Here is a 22,768-nt window from a genome sequence, read left to right on the forward strand (position 1 = left end):
CTCTGATTAACAATACAAGCTTGTCTGAGCCAAGGCAAATTGCAAGGCTTTGCTTCTCCTGCGTTCTTCCAGTTCTGGAAAAATGCTTGCAAAAATGAATGCATTAGTCAAGGCTGCATATAGAAATGGAATTAGGAGAAATTGTGATTTTTCACGAGGATCTTTAATAAAAGCTTTGGAAATTGCTGCAGAAATGTGGGGAACTTAATTTAAGGTTGGAGAAATGAGAAACCAAGAGAACCAGAATTGACAGATTCATCATCATCATCATCATTTTATTTGTATGCCGCCTTTCCATAGTTAAAACAATGCTCAAGGCGGCTTACAACATGACAAGATTTACATAATTACCAACATAACAAGAGTCATAAACAATAAATAAAACACATTAAAAAGTACACAACCAAATAGAAAACTATTTCCACATAAATCATAAAATCTAAAAGGAATCTTGAAGGAAAGGTGGGACTTAACTTTAACAAATATGTTTAATAATATAACTATTGGGAGCTGGAAAAAGCATTTTTCAATAAGGCATGGTGCAGGGATGTTTCCTCCTCAACTGGGTAATTTTCTTTCTTTTTGACTTCTCATTGGGTAAAGGGAAGCCTTTAGGCTCAACTTAATGTACCTCTTTGGATCCCAGCCACGGCAGTTGTATGTATATATAAAACACATCTGCAAAGTTCAAATCTGCTGAAAAAGCACAATCTGATGCCTCAACTGGTCATGTCCAAAGAGAGATGTTTCTGGCCAAGCAGAACCACAGAGAACAGTACTACTTTCAGCAAAGGTTGCCTACAAAGCCCGCTAAAATATGGCTTGAGCGCTGAGCTACGCTCTAAATTCTAGTTATCGGTCATTAGTCACCTCACACAGCATATAAAAAAAGGAGCAAGCCATTAGAGAACTTAGCCCAGCTGCCTTCACCTTCTCCTGCCATCCCATAATTCAATGCTGCAGGAAATACTAAATACAATTTATGGTGTGAGTTCTTGTTGAGAATATTATTCAACTCACATTCCACATCTATTTTTTTTTCCTTTTCTCCCAAACAATCCATTAGAAAAAAATTACTCCTTGAAGTGGCCATCGATCAAGCCAGAGTCAGCAATTTATTGGCATCCAGATAAGCACTTTTTCAGGATGTTAAAAAAAGAAAGAAAAAGTGTTTCACAAATAATCTTTGGAAAGCTTGTCAGTAGGATTTTTGTCTGTATGGGGATATTGCAACAGAAGCCTGGGATTTCTGCAAGGTAATGGTTTGTGCAGAAGCTTGAAATATTTCCCTCGCCTCTTCCCCACTGGCAACAAAAGGACTGTTCTGGGACCCATACCATACCCATGTCAATAAAATAAAATATGAATCCCTTCTTTATCTTTTTTTTTTAACTCTATGAATTCAGAAAGCTTGAAAATGCCTATTTTGCCAATTCACCAACATACTGGATTAACATACCACACAGTAGAGATGTTGGTAAGCAATCCAAAAAAAGAATGTCCCTCTATCAAGAAACCACCTGAATCACAAAAATCCTTCTTAGAGTGATTTGATGTTCATATTCTCTGCTCAAAGTACTGAGTTTGGTGTATGCTGGCCAACCAGGATATTCCTAGCCAGCAAATGGAAAACAGGACTGCTTCACTCATGTCCTGCCTCTTCCCATATGAACTTATCTGGACCCTGCGATCATCATCTGAAGTCCTTTTCGATGAGAGGGTACCAACACAGGAATGGGCCTTCTCAGTGGTGGCTCCCTGATTGAGGAACACTCTCCCCAGGGTGGCTTGCCTGGTAGCATCATTACTTGTCTCTGGGCATCAGGCAAAAACATTTCTTTTTTGTCAGGCTTCTTAATGGGTGAGATGCTTTAGTCCTGCCTTTTAAAAATATGAATGAGCTTTAGATCTCCCCCTGCTTTGTTTTTATGTTGCTTTTAATGTATGTGTTACTTATTTCTTAAGTAATTTTGATTAATTTTTGTATATTAAAAAGTGACTAGTAAGTTCAATAAATAATAATAATATCCCCAGATGGCAGTCAGTCGTGACTGCACCACACCCAACCTATTTCTGACCTAATCGCTTCAAACTTTCTTAATGCTCTATTTATTAAAATACCTCTTTGGAACTAACCAGGGTTTGAAGCCAATGAAAACATTGGCTTCAACAGGAATATTCAGCATGCTAATTCATAAAAATGAAGGTAACAATACATGAAAAGCCTGTCACTTGATTTACACAACTACTTCAAGGTAATTACATTTAATATTATTGCATAAAATAATTATGTAAAGAGCAGGCTTCTAGTTAACCATAGAGACATTGCCAAATCGTTACTGATCCGATGGAACTTTGCCTGTTTTTCAAGGCTTGACACAGTGGGTGGGCTAATTTCAAGGCGACTGGGTTAGAATTTAATACATTTTACTCATATTATGCAATGGTTAGTTTTAAAAACCAAGAACAAGTGTGTGAGGCAGCCACATTCCTCACTGTCCGACCTGATAGAGATAAAAAAGTTAAAGCAAGAAATTAGCAGAGCTACTGGCTGTAATCCAGTGCATTTGCACAATTGAGATTATACAAATATGGGTGGACTGTGCAATTATTATGGAAGTGTTGAAAAAATGAATCTGCAGAAAGGAACAGGATTTCACCCAATAAGATCTGCTCAGAGTGTAAGCACAATCCCACACACTCCTTTAGATGTGTTCACTGCAACACCATAATATTTTCACATTCTAAAAGTGACTACACATTTATGGTTGCTTCCGCAATTTCTTTTCTCTGGAATTGTAGGTTTTTGGTGATCTATTGTTTCTGGGGTAGTCAGATCACCTTCATGGAACACCAAGAGCTGCCTTATACCATGTCAAACCATTAGTCCATCTAACTCAGCAATGTTTACACTGGGCATCATCTGTGACAGGGTAACTGATGATCTCTCCTTGCTCTGGCACATGGGTAGGCAAACTAAGGCCCAGGGGCCAGATCCAGCCCAATCGCCTTCTAAATGCAGCCCGCGGACGGTCCGGGAATGTGCGTGTTTTTACATGAGTAGAATGTGTCCTTTTATTTAAAATGCACCTCTGGGTTATTTGTGGGGCATAGGAATTTGTTCATATTTCTTTTTCAAAATATAGTCTGGCCCCCCACAAGGTCTGAGGGACAGTGGACTGGCCCCCTGCTGAAAAAGTTTGCTGAGCCCTGATCTGGCAAGTAAGTGAGATGCTAATGAGGCTTTCAAGTTTATTTGTGACAAAGTTGCACGAAGTCAGAGAAAGAGGAAGGTGTATTAGTATCCAAAGCAGAGGCTGGATACGACTTCCCTTTTCTTTTATATGGTTCCTACTTCACATTGACCATTTTAGTAGCAACACTTCTTTGCAAGATAGATTGTGCCTTTCTCGTTAAAATCTAAAGGCTGAATCTGAACATAGCAAGCAGCTTTATACTGAGTCAGACCATTGGTCCATCTAGCTCAGAATTGTCTACACTGACTGGCAGCAGCTCCCTAGGGTTTCAGACAGGAGGTCTCTCCCAGCCCGCCTGGAGACGCTGGGGATGGGATCTGGCATGCAAAGCAAATGCTCTTCCATTTGCTACATCTCTTCCTATGGTGCATCCAACAACATCATTTTCAGCCCCCTGGATGTCACTGTTTTCTAAGCTGCTCACTTGCTCTGATTTGTTTTTCCCCAAAAACTGATTTGTGGTGATTTGGGTGTGTGTGATAAATTGCTGTTATTCTTACTATTGTCATTTGCATACTGGGAACATCAGCCTGTCCAGTGTGAACAAAGTGCTATTGAGAGTTTTAGGGATTCCTTCACCTTTAGTTAAACACTTCCTGTTTGTAGATTTTACCTGATGAGCAGTGGATCAGTGATTATTAGTTCCTTCATTGCTTCCTCAGTAGCTTCTCTTCACCAAACCAATGTCAGTTTCTGTGCCTGTGTGGGAGAGAGAGAGAGACTTGAATTAATGGTTGCTTTAGTGGCAGTGGTTTTTCATTTCTTAAGCAGCAAAACAGCACAATTCTGCTATTTTATTTTTTTTTTAAGAATCTGGGCAATCAGGGCAATTAAAAGGCTGTTTGTCACTGATTCCCCAGCCGCTCTCATCAGGAAGCAATAAAACATGATGAACCTACAAAGAGGAAACTTTCTATTAACGTTGCTGGGAACATTTGCTGAGTGAGGCTTACGTATGAACATCATGGAAGGATCTTGGTCACAGCAAAGGGCACAGTATTAATTCCTTGTGCGGAAGCTTTCATCTCAGCTTCCAGCTAAATTGTGGGGAAGTGATGCCACAGCAACGCTGTAAGATTCCAGTGTGCAAGTGGAAGGAACCTGCGAATGGTCAGCTGTTTTCTCTCTGTAAAGATGACTGCTGTTTGGATGGAGATACTTGGTCAGCTTGAACTTCACCAGTTTGGGGTGCATCTGGGTTTTTTAATAGAATCAGTTAACTAAGTCAGCGATAGGCAAGGAAGCTGAATGTTGGAAGTCTTCACACAGTACATAGTTAAAACTATGGTATTTGCAGTCATGGACACTAGCTTGGATGACTTTAAAAGAGAATTAGACAAATTCATGGAGGAGAAGGTTATGGCTCTGCCTCTGTGGTTGGAGGCAATAATGCTTCTTGATATCAGTTGCTGGAAACCACAGGAGGGAAGAGTTTTCCTATGCTCTTGGTTTCCCACAGGAATCAGGTTGGCTACTGTGAGAACAGGATGCCGGACTAGGTGGGCTGCTGGCCTGATTCAGCAGAATCTTCTTATATTCTTATGCTCATGTGGTGACCTTCTGATCTTGCTGAAAGACTGGCTCCCAGTATGTTTCCAAGCATAATTCAAAGCATTGGTGCTGACCTTTAAAAGCCCTAAATGGTCTCGGTCCAGTATACCTGAAGGAGCGTCTCCACCGCCATCATTCAGCCCAGACACTGAGGTCCGGCTCTGAGGGCCTTCTGGTGGTTCCCTCACTGTGAGAAGTCAAGTTACAGGGAACCAGGCAGAGGGCCTTCTCAGTAGTGGCACCCACCCTGTGGAATACCCTCCCACCAGAGGTCAAAGAGAACAACAACTACCAGACTTTTAGAAGACATCTGAAGGCAGCCCTGTTTAGGGAAGCTTTTAATGTTTGATGCATTACTGTATTTTAAATATTTTTTGGGAAGCCGCCCAGAGTGGCTGGGGAAGCCCAGCCAGATGGGTGGGGTATAAATTATAAATTATTATGTTGTTGTTGTTGTTGTTGTTGTTGTTGTTGTTGGACTCTTGGCTGCAGTGCTTTTCCCCCCGGTGGTACTCAATGGTACGCAGTACCAGCACTTTTCCCCTCCCCTCTAAATCTTGCAATAAGGTAAATGGAGGGTGGGGAGAGCAAGCAAGGAAATGCGGCTGGAAGGGGGGTTGTGAAAAGCAGGAGGCTGAAGTAGCAGCAAGGAAAAGGAGGTCCTTCTTCAGGGCTGTAGTTGCCATAGGTTGCACCATTCCACCTTGGTTGCTCTGCAATGTGTGCTCTACCCCTGGGCCCGCTGCTGACAGGGTCCTCAAATCCTTCTGTCTCTTTCCCAAAGCCGGACAAGTGCTTACCGGGCTTTGAGAAGGAGGTAGGAGAGCTCCAGGACCCTACCAGAGCTTCACACCTCCTTTCCAAAGCCCTGCTTAAGCCAGCGCCACAAGGGCTGGGGGGCAAGCGTCAAATGGCCTCACACAGGGTAGCATATTAACAAGCTCTGCCAGTACATTTGGCCCCTCAGCTTGAGGTCCCCCATCTGTGGTGTAGGCAGAGATGAACTAGCAGTATGAGACAACTCCATACGGTCCATTTTATTTCCACAACAGTCCTGTGAGGCAGATTTTGTTTATTTATTTATTGAGTACATTTTCATTCTGCCTTTCTTCCATCATGGAGCTTCAGATGGAATACATGGCAATTTCATATTCAAAGATAAGACTGTCCTCCACTGAAAAGAGTTATCATTTGTCTGCCTTCTGAAGATTCATCCATTCTTAAGAGGTCCCCCCCCCAAAAAAAAAAATATATATATATGAAAATTGGAGGGATGGATCCTTCAGCTGAGAAGTATTAGAAACTCACTTGGAAAAGCACAAATCACAGTACATAATGGGAGACAGAAATATTACTGCATCATTCAATGCAATGCTGCTTTTTCCCCTGGAAATGATAAATTATTTTTAGATGGAAGAGTTTGTCCGATCATGCACACATTCCTCGAGGATTTGATGTTTTATTTCCCATATTTTGATCTCGTGCTGAATCAAAAAGTGATTTCCGCCCCTTAAGGGGAGGAAAGCAGGTCTTTTCAGGTCACAACTTCTTAGTAACAAAGAGTTGTTAAAGTATGCCAATTTTATAATATAGAATTTATGGCCAAAGGGGTCAAAGGGGAGTTCCGAAAGGAATTCAGCAGACCTGCATAGTAAATCAACAGCTGTGTCTTTGATAAATACCTCCTGGGCCCACTAACAGCATCTCACTAGTGCTGAAAGTTAAAACAGTAGACTCCATATTGTACTGCAGTTTAATGAAAGACACTAGGAGAGCTGGCTTACCTTTCTTAGCACCACCTACTTTGGACTCTGTTGAATTTCAGTGGCTACTTGTGAACTGTGCTGCAACCAAAAACATATATAAACATACCCATTACACACAAGTTAAGCAGGTTCAAAACATTCTGCATTCCAATGGATGCTTACCTGGAAGTACGCCAAGCTGATCACAGTGGAACTTACTTCGGAGTAAGCATGCATAAGTATGCTCCTAAATTCCCATACCTTAGATCACAGATGGGAAACCTGATACCCTCCAGATGTTGTTGGAGAACAACTCTCCTTGACTCTTTCCATTGGCCATGCTGGCTAGGACTGATGGGAGCTGGAGCTCATCAACATCTTGAGCACCACAGGTTTTCCAGCCCTTCCTTAGAGCCAATTTATACAACCATCATTTGAAATATGTGAGGCTTCCTTAAATTGTCTGCAACGCAATGCAACTAGGGGTGTGCAGCACTCATGCAATTTAGTTGGGACTCTTGACTTGGTGCATCAGAAAACAGCCCACCTCAGCCCTGAAGCTTCCGCGGCTGCCTGATTTGACTAGAACAGGGGTAGTCAACCTTTTTATCCCTACCGCCGACTAATGCATCTTTCTTGATGGTGAAATTTCCTTACCACCCGCTAGTGCTCGATGGAAGGAGGATTCAGCTTGTGCCGTAGAACCCCCTACCGCCCACCTAGAACCCTGAAACACCCACTAGTGGGCAGTAGGGACCAGGTTGACAACGCCTGGACTAGAGGTTTGATGCTGAAACCTATCTGGGGAAAAATTAAGCATTGTCATCCCTTGCGTATTATGGGAACATTTTAAAATGGCTATAGCTATTTTTTCTTATGACAAAAGTGGATGGAATTTGCAGGCATAGTAGTCCCTCTAGACTAGAGTAAATAAAGTCTGCCAAATTACAGACAAATAGTTCCAGGTTTTGTTTTTGTCTTTTTTTAAAAAGAAAATTGAACCAAGCACTTTTAAACGTGGGGTTTTAAATTGTTTTTAGGATGTTTTTGGTACAGTTGGGTGAAGTTTGCAGACATGATAGTGAGGCATCTAATCATAGCCTGCATTTTTATTAAGGCTTGATCAGGGCCTGTATTTTAAAATGAGCTTAAAGATTTTCAAATGTTCATGCCAGGCAGAAGACCAGCTGCCTAAGAACCTTGGCAAGATGTTTATTCTCCTGGACAAGGGGGCCCCCTGATTTATAGCAGAAAACAATTCTCAAAGTCAAAGGGAATTACAGGCTGACAGCCAAGGTTACACTGACCCTACATATTACAGAAGATAAAAGAGATAAACATAATTAAGAGTTGATAAATAGTAAAATAAAACCACGTGCCTCCCATTAAACTTGAGCCATATTTTCCTAAGGTTGAAAGGTCAAGAGCAGTGAAAAAGGCAACTGGCTGGCAGAAAGGAAGAGAGTATTTTGGGAAGTCTTTTTCTAAAGTTGTTTCTTTCTTAAACTGAGATCCTTTTAAGATTTCTTTTCCTTTTAAAAGGTTATTTATGTTATGTATTAAATATATTGGCTTAAATGTAATTATGCAAAGGAATTAGAAACTAAGAAATGTTAAATCCTTATGCTAGATTCTTATTTCATATAGTTGGAAGAGATCACAGGGGTCATCAGCCACCAGCCCAGCCCCCCTTGCCAAGCAGGAAACATCATTAGAGCACACATATGGTTGTCAGGCCTTTGTTTAAAGACCTTCAAGAGAAGGAGATCTTTCAATAATGATGTGAACTCAAGATCCTTGACATCTGTTTAAGATAAAAATTTAAGATTAAACCATCTGTTTTGGAGGGCAATAGGGCGAGGTGAGCTGGTAATTAAGGTTCCTTGTTGAGACACATGTAAGATATATTACTACTTATTTGTCATTTATAGATAGAAGAATATATAGCTTTTTGTTTCCCATAAAAGGGCAAGAGGAAATGGGTGTATCTTTTGTGATTGGTTCTAGCAAACAGCCAATAGGAATTTCAACCAGGCTGATTGGACAGAGGCAGCCACAGGAGGAGCAAGGGGGCTGGATTAAGGAAATATAAGTGCTGGCCATAACGGCAGGAGGCCAGGCCAGAGCTTGGTAACCATATACCACTGTGCCTCATATTTATTTGTCTGACAAATAAATTATTATTTTAATTTCTCTATTGCTGCGTTGAATATTTCATTCCAGCTAAGCGTTAACCACAAGCAGGGTGCTACAATAGACCTTCCAGAAGGGATGAATCTAACATTCAGCTTCGTTGCATGTCTTTGAGTTCTAGTGCATAATCGTATGTACTTTTATTATGTCACTTCTTACATGCTTATGTTATGTATTTTGGTGTTTTTATCTTGTGAGCCACAGGGGAAACCCATGCTGTTTCACCACCTGACGCAAAACAAGAATTGCCACATCCCACCTGCCACACCACAGTTTCGTCACCACTGCGCCCCACTTCTCACTGAACTCTGCAAGAGCCAACGCACTCCTCCCCCAAGTGTTGCGAATCGATGGCAATGTCCTCAAGTAGGAAACAGTAGATTGAAGAAATCAACACCCAACAAAAGTAGTGCATCTAGTGTCATGTCAGTGATTAATTTGCAGGCCAAAAGCAGGCTCAAGTAATTAAATGAATTATCTGCTGAGAATGATTTGCTGAAATCTAGAGCTTAAGCTAATTTCCCAGTGAAGTGTTTCCATAATGCTGTGAGGCTCGCTCTCTACATTCCACTGAGCTCTTTTTGAAGATTTTATATGCAGTATACACCCTATTCATACTTACAGCAGCTGGTTAACATATGAGGATTTACTACATATTTTATGTCTGCCATTTTTCCATTAATAAATGCATTGTGGGTGAAGGTTTAAGGATGCCAGTTTGAAGATATTTAAATAGCTCCAAATGTTCTAAATTGATGCTGAGTCTGTTAATAAGGAATAATGAAGGGTAGTGGGAAATATTTTGTCCTTGTGCATTAGCTCTGCTATGTAAAACATTGTAAAAGTGGAGTGGGGAAAAGGGCTGGGATAATATTTAACAACGGGGAATTGAATATCTGCAGATCTCCGACTGATAAGCAACATCTGAGCCAAGGAAATATTTGAGAATATTCCAAGAAGAAAATATTAATCTTGGGGTTGTTGGTTTTGCTTTGTTCCCCCCACCCCACCCCAACATTTACAAGACATTTTTTTTATCCTGCTATATATTTATGTGGACCTGATCCAGTTAGACCCTTCTGTGCTCCACTGGGCTGTTGGCTATTTGCAGTATGGTAGCGCTGCAGAGAGCTTGCTGGGGAGATCATACATTAAAAAGAAAGGGACTCAAAAATAACTTAAGGTTTTAATTACGAAAAAACAAAAACTCCTTATACACGAAATACATTAACAACAAACCAGACCCAACCACCAACCCAACCCCCAGGGTAATGGGAGAGCTAGGTGCTGCTCCTTATATACTACATGCAAATGCTGACACACCTTAATCAATGCAACTCGGCAGCACCTGCTATGTTTCACAGCTGTAAAGCTGGGTCTCGTTATCTTGCTCTGGCCCTTGCTCTGGCCCCTTAAAGACATACACATTAGGTGGAACAATGATGAACCTTTACATTTAAAGTAACCATTCAACACAGCACAGCTGTCTGCTTGTGGGAGGGTTACCATGGGAGGAGGTAGAACCACTAGCAGGAAATACCTGTGCACAGACCAGCATATGCAAGTTCAGGAGGGGAAGGTGTGAAGGGCAACTGTGTTGTGCCATATACATCTGAGAATCAAACAGTATACAAGGACCCCATTCACACCATACATCTGTGTATAGGAACAGCTAATCAGGCGCTTAACAATCTTCCTGTTTTGCAGTCTCAGGCAGGCAGCAAAACTGGAAGTTCTTGTTAAGTATATTAATTCACTGAAATTGTAAATGCTTGTATGCATTACTATGTGTTTAAATTTGATTAGTTGGTAACTTGATTCTAAAGGGTTCTCTAGTAGTTCTCATGTGACTGGCTAACATTGGTGAAATAATAATAATAATAATAATAATTTATTTATACCCCGCCCATCTGGCTGAGTTTCCCCAGCCACTCTGGGCTGCTCCCAATCGAGTGTTAAAAACAATACAGTATTAAATATTAAAAACTTCCCTAAACAGGGCTGCCTTCAGATGTCTTTTAAAAATGAGATAGCTGCTTATTTCCTTGACATCTGATGGGAGGGCATTCCACAGAGCGGGCGCCACTACCGAGAAGGCCCTCTGTCTGGTTCCCTGTAACCTCACTTCTCGCAGGGAGGGAACCGCCAGAAGGCCATCAGCGCTGGATCTCAGTGTATCCCATGAAAGAGAGAATCCATTTTTATGTGAAGCAAGATGACTGTGTTTTTGACTCCACTGTGAACACTGCTAAGTTAAATCGAGCGTTGGAATGCGTCTTCTTGGCTTGAAAGAAAGAGAGCAAGGCTGCTGGAGAAGGTAAAAGTGGGAATCTCTCATAGGAGTTGCAAGGCATGGTCTAACAACTGATACAGAAGGCTGAGGGCTGAGCTCTGAGAGAGGAAAAGACAGTTGTTTGAAAGTTAGAAGAAGAGACTGTTAGTCCATGCTAGATAGGTCTTTTGCCTGATCCAGAAGGGCTTTTCTTATGTTGCTGTGCTTTTGAAAATGGTGTTTGCTAAAGCTAGCTGCCATCGGTGAAAATAATGGGTATTGTATGACTAGTTTAGGTAGTGAAAGGGACTCCCTTGGAAGGTTGTGGAATCTCCTGCATTGGAGGTTTTTAAACAGAGGTTATCCAGCCATCTGTCATGAATGCTTGAGCTGAGATTCCTGCATTGCAGGGGGCTGGACTAGATGACCCTGGGGTGCCTCACAACTCTCCCGTTCTATGATTGATTCTGTGATTCTCAGATCTACCTTTCCAAGTGGAACAAAAAGGTGAAATGTGTGTTGCTTAGCGTGAATCATTGCTGGCATCAAAGTAGGTGAGAAATGTTACATTGTTGTGCCCATTTAGACATTTCTACTCTATAGCTTCTCCAAGCAGACACACAAATGAGTCCCTCCACATTATTTACTTGTTGGGCAATGTTAGATGAAATCAGAGGTTGCCCCAACACTGACCTTGGAAGAGCCCTACATGTATTCTGCCAAATATAACTGAATAAATTGGGCCTTTTGCATGCAATATCACATTGCCTGGGAAAGGTGGTGAGACTCAATGGGAGCATAAATCTTTGCTCCCTAATCTGTTGGCTGTGCTTCGGAATCTGTGCAATGACTTTTGACTGGCACTGTAGTGTTGCTGAGAGTTAAAGAAATGACCTACTGCATGACCTGTTAGCTCTCTGAGGTCATTTCCCCCCCTACTTCTAACAAAAAAAAAAAAAATGAGAGGGAGAAAAGATAAAGAGACAGGGAGGCTGACTGCTTACAAAGTGTTCTGGCACAAAAGACAAATTAGGGTAGTTGAGGGTGCAGCTCAGACCTCGCAAAGTATCAGAAATGAAGATAAGCGAGAGGCTGAAATGGGTTTTTAATAGAAACCTAGATACAGGTTCCCAGCTCCTCTTAAAATAGAGTTCCTGGCAGACCTCTGCAGATGTTTCTTTGGGGCCTCACTTCCATTGCTAAAAAGCCTCTGGCTGTTGGAGGGACATCGAGCCTCCTTCCCTGGTCAAACGGGTTCGCACCAAAAGCCTGTTTGAACAGGCCAGTCGGAGGACTTGGGGTGTGTGGTTGAAGCCTCCATAAGAGCAGGCTGCACCCAGGCCCCACCTCTTTCTCCCAGATTGTCATTGTATTTCCCACCCTCCTGCCTTGTTTCTGTGTGGGGCTGCCCAAAGGTGAGCAGGCCGACCTGTGGACCCTACTATGGAAAACTTGGTTGCTGTATTCAGGACGAGTGACGAATTTTCTCTGCAGACAAATTGGCCAGTCTGCAGGTTCTCACCTACCTCATAGCAAAAGTCACAACTTTGAGTGAATAATGCATCGAGGTACATCATTGGACATTGAGTACCCCAATAAAGGGGTCATAGAATCATAGAACTGTAGAGTTGAGGGAGTAGAGGGTCATCTACTCCAACCACCTGCAGTGGAGGAATCTTTCATCCAACCTGGGGCTCAAACCCATCACCCTGCGATTAAGAGGCTCATGCTCTACCGAATGAGCTATTTCCCAGTAAGGGTTCGCTTTATCTGGAAGTCCTCAAAGGGACGATGGGTCATAGCAACCTTCCAAGTGGCAGCCCTGTTGGACCCGTCCCACTTGATATAATATGTCAAGGGGCGACTCAGGGTCAACCCACCTTACTGATCAACCAGCAGGCAGGCTGCTTGATACCAGATGCATAACTAATGCCATTGCCCAAACCAGCTTGCATCTGTAATCAATAAAGTTGTGACCAGTTTCAACCCAATTCTGATGTCTTGGGTCTTGTTCATACCTTGGGCTCGCCACATGGCGAGCTGTGCGCTTTCCACGCCTGGGCACACAATGAATGCCCCTGTTTCTCGTGGCATTTCATAACGTCTTTGCATGCTATTGCATGGCGATTCAGGATGTGAGACTGATGTGAATTAAAGCCTCTTATTTCCCATTGTTTAAGGATGTGACCAAAAGTACTTGACATCTGGTCTTTTTTATGAGCATCTGGTGTTTTGTCTAGACAGATATTGAAATTATGATTCCTTTGCTTGTACACAGAATTTTTAAAAAGGCTACCTTAATCAAGTTGCAATTGCTTGTTTCCCCTTGTAGAGCAAGCAAAGCACATGTGCAAAGTCAAGAAATGCAAGTAGTGGTTGTTTTAAGTCCCTTCTATAAGACTGTTTTGTTTTGTTTTTTAAAAAAAAGAAGATTGGGATGGGGGAAGATTAACAAAGAAACCCCACACAAATATGTGGCACAGAGAGTCTGAAAGAAAACTATCCCAATATTTTATACAGTTAATTGGTTAAGACCCAATTTTGGGTGCCTCCACCATTGGAAATGCAGAAAGTGCGTTCCATAATGGAAATAGCCATCTTGATTGTGGCCCCTCTACTGTGAACTGTGGAAAGTCTCCCAAGAGAGGCTTACCTGACATTACAGACAGGCAAATCTGTCAATTTAATTATCTATAGTTTCTTCATTCTCCACATTTCCCCCATCAGTTTGAAATCTGCTTTCTTTGTAAGTCCTTGGGAGAATTCAACAGTATTTTAGTGCAAATTTCTTCTAACAGACCCATTTGAGTATGCAATTTTGCCTAATGTACACATCTCTGCAAAGCAGTTTTGACTTATGTAATGCATTGGTTATTTTCACTAGCATACTTATTTGCTTATTTGTAAAAGTGTTTAAATACCGCCCTCCAAAAAAAATCAGTGCAGTTTATGGCAAGATTTTTTATATTTTTTTAAGAGTGCAAACATAAACATGCATTTATCTACACACTTTAGCATTTATCTACACACGTATGCATCTTATACACATTGCTTGGCTAGACAACTTGGATAGAGAATCGTGACCCTTTGAAATTCACATTTCTCTGAATTTCTCAGTGCAGCTCTGCAACCAAGTAATGTGTACAAAAACGTATACACCTAGGGTAAAATGTACATTAAATTGCACATATTAGTGAAAATAACATACAAAATGCACCATAATGAGAGGGAATGGTTTTGTAAATATGGTTATACAGTGGTACCTCGGGTTACATACGCTTCAGGTTACAGACTCTGCTAACCCAGGAATAGTGCTTCAGGTTAAGAACTTTGCTTCAGGATGAGAACAGAAATCGTGCTCAAGCGGCGCGGCGGCAGCAAGAGGCCCCATTAGCTAAAGTGGTGCTTCAGGTTAAGATCAGAACAGACCTCTGGAACGAATTAAGTACTTAACCCGAGGTACCACTGTATTAAGCAAAATTGCATGCAAACAAACAATTCACTTATTAAGCTGATGAATTTTTTATGAGGGCTTAAAAAGAATAATCACAAACTAATGTGGAGGACTGAACTCAAGATTGGGGCAGGGAGAGAAACATGGAGGAACCAGAACAGACAGAGTCACCCATCCCAAGGCTTGTGGCATTGGCCAGTCTTGGTTACTATTATGCCATTTGTCTTGGAGAGTGGGGATTTCATTACCTCAGGCAGCAAAATTCTTCAGCTGGCTCTGGCTCTGCCTCTCTTCCCACCAACCACCTCCTTTCAGTAGCCAGTGGGAGTGGAAGAGAGCCCCCGATTATGAACATAACACTCCTAAAGACCAGCGTTCAGGATGACAAACTGACCAAAGTCACTGGCAACCACATGTGAGAGGTGAGGAAACAAAGGACACCTTGGCTTCACACACCCCAGGTGTTATGTGCTGAGTTGAATAGGATCCAAAAAGCAGCAGTCTGATTGGCCCTAGAACAATAGGGTCCAGAATACAGCAGTCTGATTGGTCCTAGAACAAGGCAGCAGTATGATTGGTCCGCAGGAGCCACCCAATCCAGCTCCAGGTGGAAGTGAATCCGCAACCTGATTGGCCTACAGGAGAATCCCAGAATTAGCCAATCACGTGTGACCCATTGTGCAAATAATGTATATAAAGCAGATATTTTGGGGAAACTTTCATTCCTCACTACTATGAACTGAATAAAGAGCATGAGAGCCAGTGTGGTGTAGTGGTTAAGTCTCGTAATCTGAGTAACCGGGTTCACGTCTCCGCTCCTCCACATGCAGCTGCTGGGTGACCTTGGGCCAGTCACACTTCTTTGAAGTCTCTCAGCCCCACTCACCTCACAGAGTGTTTGTTGTGGGGGAGGAAGGGAAAGGAGAATGTTAGCCGCTTTGAGACTCCTTAAAGGGAGTGAAAGGCGGGATATCAAATCCAAACTCATCTTCTCTTCTTCTTCATGAAATCCACACTCGACTCCAAGTATATTTCACAATCTTTTATTACCCTAGAGGCTACTGGAAAGTCTTGGGAAGAGGGCACAGATTGGCTGCAGGACCTTGCTGAGAACTATACCATCAACATGGTGGGATCAAGACTAGGTCAAGCAAGATTGAGAAGGTGGGATCTTCTTCAGAGATCATTAGAGGCAGAAATCCATTTTCAACCCTGACACAGGAAGCAAGTCAAAAGAAGATATTTGGCCCCCGTTTTCATGGGGGAGGCATACACCAAAGGCAACCCAAATATAAAACGAGGAGGGAGGATGAACAGCTGCCTGGAATATTTTTGTATCCAACCGTGGTTTGATTAAGTAGCCATTTGTAACACTTGACCAAAAACCCACTGGTTTAAGTACTGCATTGCTCTCCTGCATTTATTTTTCTTAGCCGGCTCCCAAATTATCACAATCCATCTTCTCACAGTTTGGCTAGCCTTTGGCCGGAAAGCTTCTTGCGCCTGACAAATTATTCATATCCTTTACATAAGGAAAGTCTAGGATGCGGGCCTATATATATAAAGATTAGATTAGCACTACTTCTGAGAATATAAGGATAATGCCATACCATATGTATGAACTCACTCCATTCTGGCATTTACAGTGCAAGGAAACCTAGACATGTCTACTCAGAAGTAAGTCCAGTTTAGTCCAGTGGCACTTATTCCCACAGCTTCAGTTTCTGTTTCAGAGTTCAATTTTGAGGGCAAGTTCAGATATCCCACAGAAGCAAGGGAGAGAGCTTGTACTTTGTCTTTCAGCACTGGAGTTGTGCCTATTTTCCCCTCTACAGTAGGGAGGGGGACTAGGCATGATGGGGTTGGAGCCCAGTAACATCTGGAGGGCCACAGATTCCTTGTCCCTTATCTACAGGGCAGATACACGCACGTCCACTTCAGATGTCATGAAGGGAGAGCAAAAAGTTAAACAAGAAATGTGCATCGCTCACACTTTATCTCCCCTTTTCTGCTTCTGTGCAATATCTAAAGCCACCTTGAGTATTCCACTAGGAACTCAAACACTTTCCTCTTCATCTTCTACCCTCTGTCTCAGATCTCCCCACCTCTATTTATGGATAGACCTGTGGCAGTCCACTCTTCTGCAACTGCCAATAGATAGCATCAACCCCAATACAGAACTTTGCCCTGATGCTAAACACATTTATTTGGGAATAAGCACCATTGTCTTGTGGAAAAGGAGGATATATTTGTACATTGAAAGTAATAAAAGCAGCACCTGTAACAATGTTAACTAGGCTAACCAGTAACTAGGCTTCCTCCGATGGAAATATTCCTTTAATACACTCATGAGATACTCTTATAGTGGTTGTGGAGGAATAAACTTTTGCAAGTTGGTTCTCACCCCGCAACACCTCAAGACCCCCCCCAAAAAAAATCTGCTCTGGAGGTTGGTGGACCTCCTGGGGCAGCATGAGAGAGAGCACAGAGGGAAGGGGGAAATCAGCATAAATTGCCTCCTTACTTCTGCCTGATGGATTCTCCATAGAATCTTAGTCCTGCCCATGAACAAAAGGAGCCCTCTTGCTCACAGACAACTATTTGGATGCAAGCTAACACAACTGTCTGTTCAGATCATCTTCACACAAAAAAGGGTGTATCTGAAGGTGGGATCTTCGCATCCTCCAAATTCAACGGTGTGCTTTGGCAAGTGGTGGTGGTGGTGGTGGGTTTTTTGCCTACAGCTCTGTAGTTCACGCATCACTTCAAGGAGGTAATATTTCAAGGCCTTCATTATGGCAAACAAGGCCCCTTTCTTACACAAGCCACCGGGTCCATCCTCAGACTTTATTTTCAAGGTCTTTTCCTTGGACCCCTTTCTCAGGGAATCAATACAGCCAGCCCAGGCCATGCTCCTTAAAGTAACACTATCGCAAAGTATGGGCTATTTTATTTAATAAGATGTTATTAATTTTAGAAGCAACGCCAGAGTCAATCTGCCTGCCAAGCGGACAGGCTTGTTTTTATACCACAGTAATGAATAGCACCTTCAGCCTTGACTGTTAGAGACTCTAATAATGTTGAGTTGGCATCACTCTCGTGTTTTAAGGTCTTTTATTTCCGCACCTGAAAAGGACCGATAGATTTTATCAAGGCATAGTGTACATTCCAGCAGAATGGACAATTTCTTTATTGTGAGAAGGGAATATATATATATATATTCTCTCCACACACTTCCTACATATGAACCAAAAACAATATCTAAATACAGCTGTATTGTGTTGCTTCCACAATTATTTAAACACAGGAGCCTAGCCAAGGAATATACAAATGATTCATAAAAATATGACCATATGTGCACCACATGGTCCATTTCAAACATGGAGGGGCACCATTTCCCCACCCCTTATGATCAGTCCAGCTCTTTAACAGTCCAGTTCAAAGAAATGCTTAAGATGACTACACCATGGTTGTAAGGAGTGCAGATAGCACAATTGTTCAGAATGATGATGATGATGATGATGATGATTATATTTTACAGATACCGTACATCATACCCTGAATGTGGGCCCTTTCCATTAGCTTGTTTTAACATGGCATGATAAAGACTTCAGATACACAATATTTCCTCACAAATACAAGGGAGCAAATACATTTAGCGAATACTTTCCTAAAAGGGTTAATCCCTTCGATCTGTGTGTATTCCCATCATTCTTCAGAATGGGGTACCCAAAATGATCAAGGAGGTGGAGCGACTTCCCTGTGAGGAAAGGCTGAAGCTTTTGGAAGTTTTCAGTTTAGAGAAAAGATGTGCAAGAGGTGACAAGGTAGATGTTTGTAGAATTGTGTATGGCATGGAGAAAGTGGATAGAGAACTGGTGGACATCCAATGAAGCCTTATTATTATTATTATTATTATTATTATTATTATTATTAATTTGTACCCCGCCCATCTGGGTACAAATAAAATGTCACACATTAAAAACTTCCCTGAACAGGGCTGCCTTCAGATGTCTTCTAAATGTCAGGTAGTTGTTTATCTCTTTGACATCTGATGGGAGGGCGTTCCACAGGGCAGGCGTCACTACCAAGAAGGCCCTCTGCCTGGTTCCCTGTAGCTTTGCTTCTCGCAATGAGGGAACTGCCAGAAGGCCCTCGGTGCTGGACCTGAGCGTCCGGGCAGAACGATGGGGGTGGAGACGCTCCTTCGGGTATACTGGGCTGAGGCCATTTAGGGCTTTAAAGGTCAGCACCAACACTTTGAATTGTGCTCGGAAACATACTGGGAGGCAATGTAGGTCTTTCAAGACCGGGTAATGTGGTCTCGGCGGCCGCCCCCAGTCACCAGTCTAGCTACCACATTCTGGATTAGTTGTAGTTTCCGGGTCACCTTCAAAGGTAGCCCCATGTAGAGTGCATTGCAGTAGTCCAAGCAGGAGATAACCAGAGCATTCACCACTCTTGCGAGACAGTCCGCAGGCAGGTAGGGTCTCAGCCTGCATACCAGATGGAGCTGGTAGACAGCTGCCCTGGACACAGAATTGACCTGCGCCTCCATGGACAGCTGTGAGTCCAAAATGACTCCCAGGCTGCACACCTGGTCCTTCAAACTATGTCAAACTAGTCAAACTATGGAAATCACTCCCACAGGAAGCAGTGATGGCCCCCAACTCAGATGGCTTTAAAAGAGGATTAGATAAATTCATGGAGGAGAGGGCTATTGATGGCTACTAGGCATAATGACTATCCTCTGCCTCTATGGCTGGAGGCAGCAGTGTTTCTGGAAACCAGGTTCTGGAAACTACAGAAGGGGAGAGTCTTATTTTGTTTTCCCACAGGCATCAACTTGATCCAGCAGACTTGTCTTATGTTCTTAGGTTATTCAAGTATGGGATTTTGTAGTGTGTACATACACTGTCTGAGATGCTCTGCTCTCTTTTTGCAGCAAGGTTCTAGCTTTTATGACTGCCAAATATAGTTTTGAGAAAGTCATGGGGAAGTTTGATGAACTGTTCCAGGTACCACTAAAAAATAAGTTCGGGGGGGGGGCTACAAAGGAGAGTTATTTTTCACCCTGGTTATGGAATACTCTCTCCAGAGATGCTTGCCTGGCCCCTATGTTATAGCCTTTTCTGTGCCAAGTGGGATTTAAAAAATAATAATTCACAAAGCAGACCTCTAGGGGCAGGAGAACTCAAGGTGGAGGAGCCACCAGATACAAGGCCCTTTGGGACCGACATGGCAAAAAAAGATAGGCTGCAGCTTTTTCCTGTTCAACTTGGTGAGATCTCTAAACTAAAGTCTAATCACTGTAGAGGTTTCAATGGTCAAGGGATGGAACACCACAGTGCTGTAACCTTATTTGCATTCCTCATGGCTCCCTGAAGCAAAATAAATTATGCAAAATAAGCATGCCATTTTGTCTGAACAGCTGAGGGCTGGATATAGCACAGTGATTATTCGTCTGAGCTAAAAGCAGGTCAGGAAGTCCTTGTCTGAATATTGCATCTGCTATGAATTGACTGGGTGGCCATAGAAGAGCCACACCACACTGGTGCTTCCATTCTTACCTGCCATTTGAGGATAATAATACTAGTCTACCTTACAGGACTGCTGAAAAGATTGTCACAAAAAATGTAAGTGGAGTATTTTGAATATTTGAAAGTGTTACATAAATGGCACATGTTATTATTATAATAGTGATTTACGTCAGTTGCAGTCTGGTCATACCAGAGAAGAGGATAAAAGGTAAAGGGACCCCTGACCATTAGGTCCAGTCGTGGCCGACTCTGGGTTTGAAGCGCTCATCTTGCTTTATTGGCCAAGGGAGCCAGCATACAGCTTCCGGGTCATGTGGCCAGCATGACTAAGCCACTTCTGGCAAACCAGAGAAGCACAGAAATGCTGTTTACCTTCCCACTGGAGCGGTACCTATTTATCTACTTGCACTTTGATGTGCTTTCAAACTGCTAGGTTGGCAGGAGTAGGGACCAAGCAACGGGAGCTCACCCCGTCACAGGGATTCGAACCGCTGACCTTATAGTTTATTGTGATATCCAAATGCAACCATAGACTCAATCCCTCCTTAAAGCTATCTTAGCATCAAACAGACTAGAAAGCAAAATTAGTAATGGAGATGAGAAAAATGCAGCCAGTTACTACAGGATGATTTTCTTTCTTTCTTTCTTTCTTTCTTTCTTTCTTTCTTTCTTTCTTCCTTTCTTCCTTTCTTCCTTTCTTCCTTTCTTCCTTTCTTCCTTTCTTCCTTTCTTCCTTTCTTCCTAAGCAAGTGCCATTAAGATTAAAATCTGGCTTGGCCATTTTATGTTTCCTTTCCTTGATGTGCAGGTCCAAATAAAACTCTAGCTGACCTTTGATCAATAGCAGTGGTGGAAACAAGAACTAGGCTTTGCCTTTTGTGCAAAAGAAAGATGGGATTTATGGAACTGAAGTTTTATGCAAAAGAATAAAAAAAGGTGAACATTTATCAGGCATTTCCAAGCATAACTCGTTAGGAAGAAAGTCATAGAGTCTTATAAACTTTAAAATAGTACCAGAAAGGGAACCTAGAATCTGATATTACATTTCCCTCTATAATTTCATTGCAGGCTTATTAAACACAAGAGCCTAGAGAGAAACACTAGTGACAGTGGGCAAGGGAGGAATTCAGACGATTGAGAAGTCCTTGACAGTACTGTGGGACAACTTGGGTGGGGCAACAGGGCACCTCTCGTGGGGTGCAACTGAGAGTAAAAAAACCCAGGAAGACCCACTCTCTTATCACACTTATTTGTTTATTTCTAATGCGGGAGGCAGTGGAAGACAGAAGTGCCTGGCGTTCTCTGGTCCATGGGGTCACGAAGAGTCGGACACGACTAAACGACTAAACAACAACAATGTCACCATAAGCAGCCTCATAGGATGGGTTGCAACCAGGAATGTGGTGGCAAATTCAGAAGTGCAGGGTCCCTTCAGCATCCATGCCCCTGCAGAGTCAAAGTTATACAACCTTCAGAGATTACACAATAATAAGAATTAAGGATGCATTGCAAATGATCAATGCAGATCTCCATATGTGTCTTTCAGCTAGATGTATTACTTTCTGTGCACATACATGGGCAAATGATAAATACCTTATTTATTTATTGCATTTCTATCTCACCTTTTTTTCTCCATGAAGCTCAAGATGCTTACATTGTTCTCCTCCTCTCCATCAAATCCCCACAACAGCCTTGTGAGGTAAGATAGGCTGAGAGGCAGTGAGTGGTCCAAGATCACCCACTTTCACAACTGAGCAGGGGTTTGAACCCTGATCTTCCACATCCTAGGGTTGCCATGTTTCAAAAACTAAAAACCAGGACATCCTGAAAGTTATTGAGCTTTTAACAAAAATGCCAAAAAACAACAACCCATGATCTTTCGATTGACTTGATCCTAAGATCCAGGACAAAGCGCCACCTTTCAGAAATTCCCCTTGGACTTCAATTCAACCTTTGAATCCCAGTAATTTCAGGGGAAATCCAGACATAGGGCAGCCCTACATATCCTTGGTCAATACTCTAAATCACCACAGCATCCTTAGTAACTCCCTCAAATTCTGAATCTCATTTCCTTCAAAAGCCAGTTCTGTAGATGGTCCTTAAGAAACATTTGGAAGAAATCCCGCTTAATAGGATCTTGAAGGGCTTGAGTGTTCATTTTGCACCTTGGTTTCCTTCCTTGAAGGGAGGGAAATGGTCAATTTGAAGATTTTTCTCTGAATATTCTCAACCTTTTATGCCTCCCCCAATGGTGCAAAGGACAGATATACACCATTTTAACTACTTTTTTATGGTGGAGGGCTTTGGGAGTCTGTTCTGTTCCTAGAAATACAGCTAGTTATGGCAATGAGTTCTAAATCAAAACTTTATACACCTTGAACTTTCTCTCTAGTGTATCTGAACTGGAAACATATGCCAGAGCAAACCTGCCTTGCATCATTAGACAGGAAACGGTGCATACTGAAAAGCAGACAATGTGCAGTGGACATGCCACATACGTCACCCTTATCGTCCAAAGTACATATTCACTTTGGCCGAGCTGTCAGATATTCTGAAGCCATGGAAAAGGCACAGGAGATAAGACTTACATTTCATTGTTCACCCTGCAGAGTTCTAATGCTGCCTGCTCAGAGGTATGGCTTGTTATCAGAACCGTTTGTGTTGAAATCAGTTGGCTTCCAGTAAGGGTTGCTGGTGCTGCTACCTGTGGAGACTTCCTAACACTTAACAGTGAAAAATACGACATCCAAAGTAAT

The sequence above is a fragment of the Podarcis cretensis genome (assembly GCF_951804945.1).
Source record: "Podarcis cretensis genome assembly, chromosome: 3".
NCBI classification, from domain to species: Eukaryota; Metazoa; Chordata; class Lepidosauria; order Squamata; family Lacertidae; genus Podarcis; species Podarcis cretensis.